Here is an 8,095-nt window from a genome sequence, read left to right as displayed (position 1 = left end):
AAGTTCTTTATTTAAACTAACTTTCATTTATGTAGTTTCCATTTGATCTATTCACACCTGTGAATTGCATGCTTCCAGCAGCATGTAATAGTAATATTAATTATTGTTTATGAAAGATTATATGTAGTGATCTTAATCTATTAAATAATAAGGGCTGCATTATACATTTTTACCTAATTTTATGCCGCTACTTTTATTTTTAACATTCAAATTATTTGTTTCATATAAAAAATCACATACAACCCTGTTGATTGAAAATCATTTTTCCTATCACTAGACTCTATTACTTTCAGCAAAAAGCGAAGAATTAATGGAAATAAAAAATTAATCTTTATTAATATTCTACCAATACCTTTTAAAAAAATTATTTTAATAAGCTTTATCACTCGTGATTGTTAATTAGTTAAAATAAACAGGTATATAATAAAAAAGGAATATAAAAGTGATACATTTCTTTACAAGTGCATTTGGGAAGACTGCAGTAAGAAGCTGAAATTATGTAAAAAAATTGACAGTTCCTAAAAGTTCAAGAAAATCCTTATCTCTCTTCAAATAAAGCATAATTCTATAGTGAGTATTCAAAGGACACTTGCAATTTTTCATGTAGAGTTGCTGCTTGTTTATTTTTTTTGTTTTCATAACATCATGTGTAATTCTCTTTTGTAAAAAATAATATTTTCTGCAAGTACCTATAAGTAAATGTATGTTACATTAAATAATTAATGCATATGTTAAATATTTAACATATATTTAATGAGTAATATTATGTGTTAAATAGTTTTAAGTGTATGATTGCTTTTACTTCCTTGTACGAAGAAGTAAAGGAAGAATTGTAATCATGAAATATTTGGTCATCAGATTACAATGGAAATATCCATTTTGACCAACTCCGAATTCATTTTGATTAGTTTCAGTGTGACGTCTGTATGTATGTGCATATGTATTTCGCATAAATCTAAAACAGTTGTAGGATGTTGAAATTTTGGATTTAGGACCACTGTAACATCTAGTTGTGCATCTCTCCTTTTGATTGCCATCAACTGAACCAAAAGTGTTCATAAAACCCAATATCCCAAAAAATTGGATTTGTTATTTTTGTTAATTGCAGTAATACGCCCTCTTTGACAACTTTTCAACGATATATCATAAGTAGTACTTAGTTTCATTGGTTCCAGAGTTATAGTCAAATAAAATTTTAATTAATGAAGTAGTTGTATATTTGAATTTTATAAGGGGACGGCATATCGGTTTGAATTCGAATTCATCTCTTTTTTTTTATTTAAATATATTGATTTATTAATAATTATTAACTTCTGATTGAGAAAACATTTTACAATAAATAATAATTCAATAATAATAATAAAAACAAAATCAGAAGTTACGTATTAATGATATAAAATTTTATGTACTTTTCATTTTAAAAAATTGTGTGTATATAATTTAATAGACGTACAAGGAAGTCATGTAGTGACCACATTAGATTTTTATAAAAAATCTAAGGTTCATCTAAAGGATTTGAAAGTTAATGACCAACTTTAAATCATTATAAGTTTCTCATAATGATATTTAATATTGTCTGTACACTTATTTATTTCAATTTTTAAAAATAAACGTATTTGTACTTTTTTGTAATTACTAATGGGGATTAAATCGCTTAATACTTTGTAAAAGTAACTTTTTTTTTAATATGATGTTACAAGCTGAATGGAAACATTATTTTATGTTTACTATTTGAGATCCTAAGTAAACTATTTTGTTTGAAATCTTTCTGAATTTATAAAAAATCTCAGAACCTTTTCAAAAAATTATAAATAATTTAAATCCGATTTAGATTTTCTTTTTTTGTCTTCCAACTTTATTCCCGAAACATTTGGTTATAAGCAAAAAATAATTGCAAGACGGGTTTACATTAAGATCTTTATACATTTTTGAATTCATTTATTCAATTCGTAATGAAAATTCATAATTTCTTTTATTGCTCATTTTCTTACGTGTTGTGACTATAATTTACCTTTAATAACATTATAACTAATTTATTAATTTAATAGATTAGTTTCCATATGTTTATACTACTATTTTCCTATATTTATAACAGAAATATTTTTTATTCCATTTCTAACACAACTTATACATATACAATTTATACATATTTTAATGATATTGGTTGAAAATAACTACTAGCAAGAGTGGGAAATATATTTTACTGCATAAAATGTATTTGGTTTTTAATTCTCTACTCCTCCTTTAGAACATACTTTATTGGATAATGTCTGGTTGTATTAAGTGAATAAAGTAAACTAAAAATTTTTTGTAATCACTGTCATGTAGGTCTACTGGTTTATTAAAAAAAACAATTTTCTTATTCGATAAGGATTTTGATAAGATTTTAATCTTTGTATTATTTCTTTTGTTGACAATGAAATGATTTGTTTATTACAATTATTATTCTACTGATATTAATTTTAACAAGCTGCCCTTGTGAGATTACAAATTAGTCATTTTCAGAATGACAATAGGGTTCGTGTAGTTACAGAATTGAAGAAACAAAAATAGTAATATCTATATAGTACAAATCTAAGAATATTTTTAAAATGTTAATTATGTTTACTGACAATATTTCATTTCCTGCTTTCTGGTCAGTTAATAAAACTAGCTTTTAATCCAACTAGGAGAACAAACTGCATTTACATATTTGTTACCTTATATTGTCGTACTTTTTCTAAATTCTTTTCTTTATTCTTTGTCGCCACTATTTATTGTATTTCTCTTTGAATAAGAGTAAATTGATATTTTTGATTATCGAAGCTGGTTCTTGTTATCTCTCCAAAATCTCGTGGAGAAATAATGGGGATATTGTTTTAAAATACTCATATAAAACAATAGTTAACTAAATTTTTAACAAATCCCTTCATTTAAATTTGTCAATTTTTTTTTATAAATATTTTTGTGTTCAGATACCTTATCTAACAAGCAAACCGTTTCAAAATTAATAATCCCTGCTGTGAGCCAGCACTTGTATAATTAAATTACGTTCAGTAAGGGAGAACAAATATAGATTAATTTAGTCTGATTAGTCTCTGTTTTTTTTTCAAATTTAAAACTCTACTATACAAAAACTGAACTGTATACATCAGTACTGTAGCAGTAAATTTTAAATTGTTGAAAAATTACTCTTTATCAGTTTCCTAAAGTAATAAATTATTCTTAAATGAACTTATACATTTTAATAATCATTGAAATTTACTCTAAATACAATAATGTAATTCCTGAAAACATTTAACTGGCTTTTCGAAGGACATCCACCCATAAAAAATCTAACTTTTCTTCTGGTTTGACCAGAAAAAGATGGAAAAAGATATAAAAGTAGTTACAACGTATGTAGGTCTAATAAAACATTGAGCATAAAGTATCTAAACCAACTTAATTAAATCCAACTGATAAAAAGAAAAAGGTTTTCGAAAGATCACAATATTCCATGAACACTTCTATCTATAAGTTTGCAAAATTTTTTTATTTAATTAAAAAAAAAAATGTGTGGCAGTATAAATTTATTAAGGACGGTTTAATATTATGCATATCTTTAACTACAGGAAAAAAAATTTGTTCCATGGATTAATTAACCAATTGTGATGTGTAGGAGACTATTTGACCCTCCACCCACATAGGTCGTTATATTCATGAGAAAGTAAAGTTCTTAAGGGACATCTAGTTTAGGTTAATTAATCTTTCTTTGGTATCTTTGAAACTCTTCAATCCTATGTTATCTACCCCTTACTGAGAAATTTAATTTTGATTTTAAAAATAATGCTATTTTAACGAGTATGAAAAATTGTTAAAAAAAATAAATAACTTATTGATTTAACATTAAGTTTAAAGTTAAATTTAAATAAATTTTACGCCTATTAAATTACATATACATATTTTTTTTTTTTTTAAAATGAAAAGTACGTAAAATTTTATTTCATTAATAACTTTTGATATTATTTCATATTTTCTTTTTTATTGTTATTATTGAATTATTATTATTATTCTAAAACTTTTTACAATCAGAGGTTAATAATTATTAATAAATCAGTATATTTAAATTAAAAAAACAGTAGATGAAGTCTGATTCGAACAGATGTGCCTTCCCATTTTAAGAACCAAATTTACTATTATTTCATTAATTAAAATTTTATTTGGCTATAAATCTGGAACCACTGAAAATAAGTACCACTTATGATATGTCATTGAAAAGCTCTCAATGAGGGCTTATTACTGCAGTTAAGAAAAAGTCCAAAATTCAATTTTTTTAGATTATGGGCTTTTTTGGACACTTTTGGTTCAGTCGATTGCAATCAAAAGGAGAGGTGCACTACTAGATGTACAATAGTCCTAAATCCAAAATTTGAACATCCTACAACTAATCATTTTTGAGTTATGCGAGATACATACATACATACGTACGTACAGACGTCACTTCAAAACTAGAAAAAATGGATTCAGATATGGTCAAAATGGATATTTCCGTTGAAATCTGAAAACCGAAATTTTTCGCGATCACAATACTTCCTTTATTTCGTACAAGGAAGTAATAAAAACTCTTATCTGCTTTTCTTAATTTCTTCCCTGCACTGTGGTCTCTGTAGTATATTACACTGTCCATGCTTCTCACGGGCTTGGAAAATGTTGTGTAATGGAAAAAAGTAATAGAAAACTATCAAATAAACATTTTTAATTACGCAGTTAAAATAGAATTTTAACTTCTACCTATAGTTCAACTAGTCCTTCTCTATATAATAAAGATGGTTTCATTTTTACTTCCTTGTACGAAGTAAAGCAACTATTGTAATCGCGAAAAATTTCGATTTTCAGATTTCAACGGAAATATCCATTTTAACCATTCCTGAATCCATTTTGACTAGTTTCGATGTGACGTCTGTACGTACGTACGTATGTATAAAAAACGATTAGCCGTAGAATGCTGAAATTTTGGATTTAGGACTGTTGTAATATTTAGTTGTGCACATCCCCTTTTGATTGCAATCGACTGAACCAAAAGTGTCAAAAAAAGACCAAAATCCAAACAAAATTTGGATTTTGGACTTTTTCTTAACTGCAGTAATAAAACCCTAATTCAGAGCTTCTCAACGATATATCATAAGTGGTACTAATTTTCATTGGTTCCAGTAGCTAAATAAAATTTTAATTAATGAAATATTTAGATCTTATAAGGGAAAGACACATCGGTTCGAATCTGACTTCATCTCCTTTTCTTTTTTTAAATTTAAATATATTTAACTATTAATGATTTTTAACATCTGACTGTAAAAAAATGTTACATTAAATAATTATTCAATAATAACAATAAATAAAAAAAATGAAAAAAATATCAGAATTATTAATGAAATAAAATTTTAGGTACTTTTCATTTTAAAAGAATGTGTTTATGTAGTTTAATAGGCGTACAAGGAAGTCAAGTGGTGTCTATATCAATTTTTGCAGTAACTGGTACAGGGAAGTAAAAGGTACCAGCAATTTATCGTACTGAAGTTCTCCACTGAAATATTACGATATTGTGATCTGGTGTACACAGCCTTCTAATTGTTTTGTGATACAGATATACAGCTGTATGGATTTATTTGAAGAGCAATTTTTTAATAGATTATAATTGTCTGATTTTTCTTTTGTTGGTAATAAATTGCGTGTAACTAGTTATTGTACGGTTCCTTTGATTGTACATTCTTCAGGTAGAAATTTTTAAATGAATTTTTGTTGGGCGCATTTGTTAGATCCTGGGTTTTTAAATGTTCTTGATTAAAACAAAGGGATTAAAAGGTTATTTGTGATAATTTTAACAAACCTTTAAACATATTTTCTATTTTCAATTATTTTGATATTTAATTTTTGTTACAGATTAGTTTTAAAAATGGGAATATAAACAGTTTATTGTGTTCGTGAGTACATTTTGTCTTATTAATTTAAAAAAAATCATTTACTTTAAATTTAGCGAATGATTTAATTTTATTTTCGTTTTATTTGTAATAAGTCGATTCAAAAAAACTGATATGATTAATTTCTCAAACATGGTAACGCTGATATATTATATAAATAAATTAACAATTAATATAATTCATTTTACCAGCACGTTGATATTTTATCAAATAATTAGGTGGATTATATTAATTGTTAATTTACTGATATGATTCTTGGAATGCCGAAGGGTGAACTGATATTGTTTAATTTTGCTTTTACTCAACAAAAAATAGGACGTAATATTTTGTCTTGTAGCCGTAAGCTTCTGTAACCTGTTCCGGTTCAGAGAATCTTGTTAACAGAAATCGATTGGATTCCTTCTTTATTCCTTCTTTTGTATACTTTGCTAAAGAGTATTTTAAATTATAATTTAGTAAAAATTGACTAGCATACTGGTTTTTTCAATAAAAACTAAAGTTTTTTATTTGCCGATGTTAACATTTCATTTGTAAAACAATGTTAATAAATTTATACTGGTGTTTTTAAACTTCAACTATTATAAACTGCAGTTTAAAAATAGATTAAACTGCTTTACGTAGCTGGAATTTTTATTTTCAAGATTAATTTTCTTCATTTATATTAGATAAATTTGTATGTCCATAGTTTCTAGTGTATTAAGCCTACATAATGTGTTCTGTACAACGACAATTTTCGTATTTTTTTACTCTACAATTATTAATAGTTCAAGAGGTGAAAAAAGATCCTACTGTCACCAAAATTCACTAAACAATCACTGAATTAAATCGTCACAACACACATCCCAACCCCGTAGGGGAAGACACCCGCCTGGTGACGTTCCGGTCGCCACACCATCACCCCACGTTCCCAGCCTTGATGGGCTTTAACGGGAGTCGTCTATCGCTCTCTGATGTTTTACATCTCATAGTAATAAGCCTGGCCTCTTGGGATGCCACCGATGTAAATGCCTCGGTAGACATTTACATCGGTGATTATTAACTCAGTTTTGGCCTTCGGTGTAGGCTTCGTCCGGACATCTTGAATGTCCAACTTCTGTTGAAGAAGATTACCTGCGGCTTCTTCGCCGCCTTGCTGGCTTCCCGCTTTGTCTTAAGGACATCAGCATAGCGCCTGGGCCGCGCTGGGACCTGGACCACCTTGGGAACGACCTCAACCTCATTGGGCTTAGAGGCCAAGGTCTCAAATACTTCTGCTATCGCAGAAAACACCTCCTTAATTTTCACTAGCCGAGGAAGAATTGTCTTCCTCGTTCCCACGCTGACGCCGCCAGGAAGTGATAGAATTTCAAACAAGTAGTCCAGGTCCTCCTGGACTATTTTAGCCAGCGGGACAGAACTGCCAGGTCTGCCCTTCGCACTTTTGAAAGCGGGGGTTGTCTTAACCCGGGTGGGTACGCCTGTATCCACTGCGCTGGACTCGTCCTCAGAGGAATTTGACGGTACAAGCTCCGGCTTCCTCTTCCGCCTGGACTTCCTGACCTCCTGGAAACCTTCCATGACCGAAGATTCCCTATCTCTGAGCTAACTAACGAGATCTCGCTATCTTCCGCATAGCTAGGTTAGGCAAGCCCACAAACGTGACAACTGCCCGCAGCGAGCTCGGGCAGCCGGACACCTTAAATATTCTCCTGTCACACTATGTACCTCTTCACCGCTACTGGATCAATTAAATGCAATACGCAAACGAACGGCAAGAAATCACAGATTACTGCCCTCGTTCTTAAAGAACGCGAGTAGAACTAAGGGCGTACCCTTTACTCGTAACGGAGACTTACGACCAGGGATCGTTGCCATCTTATCGTGACGCTGATGCGGGTGCCCGAAGAAATTTTCGCCTTGCACTGCGTGAACAAATTAAGATTGACGGGTCTAAATTTAAACGATGCTACCGTTTCTAAAGGACTCAAATCGAATCGCTCAGAACTGCGAAAGGTACACAAACGATCACAGCTCAAAACACATAGAAAGATAGTCTCAGACACAACGTCACTTTGACCGCATCGAAGGGCCAAAGTTACATAGCCGACAATGGCACTACTGCAACTCACTACGCGGCTGTGTACCCCAAATTCCACAGCAGCGCTGGTTGATTGATAGCCACT

The 8,095-nt window shown here is 29.8% G+C and overlaps 1 long non-coding RNA gene across 1 annotated transcript in view; it reads right to left on the bottom strand.

Annotated features, from left to right (window-relative positions):
• Positions 1 to 547: 547 nt before the first annotated feature.
• LOC142318067 (uncharacterized) overlaps positions 548 to 8,095 on the bottom strand; it is a 28,901-nt gene continuing 21,353 nt past the window's right edge. The window contains exon 3 of the long non-coding RNA XR_012754804.1: positions 548 to 689. This is a non-coding gene — a long non-coding RNA (uncharacterized LOC142318067). The remainder of the gene's footprint in view (positions 690 to 8,095) is intronic.

Source organism: Lycorma delicatula, chromosome 1 (assembly GCF_047948215.1).
Source record: "Lycorma delicatula isolate Av1 chromosome 1, ASM4794821v1, whole genome shotgun sequence".
NCBI lineage: Eukaryota > Metazoa > Arthropoda > Insecta > Hemiptera > Fulgoridae > Lycorma > Lycorma delicatula.
Note: the sequence above shows the minus strand (reverse complement) of the source record. Positions and strands in the feature narration are given on the sequence as shown.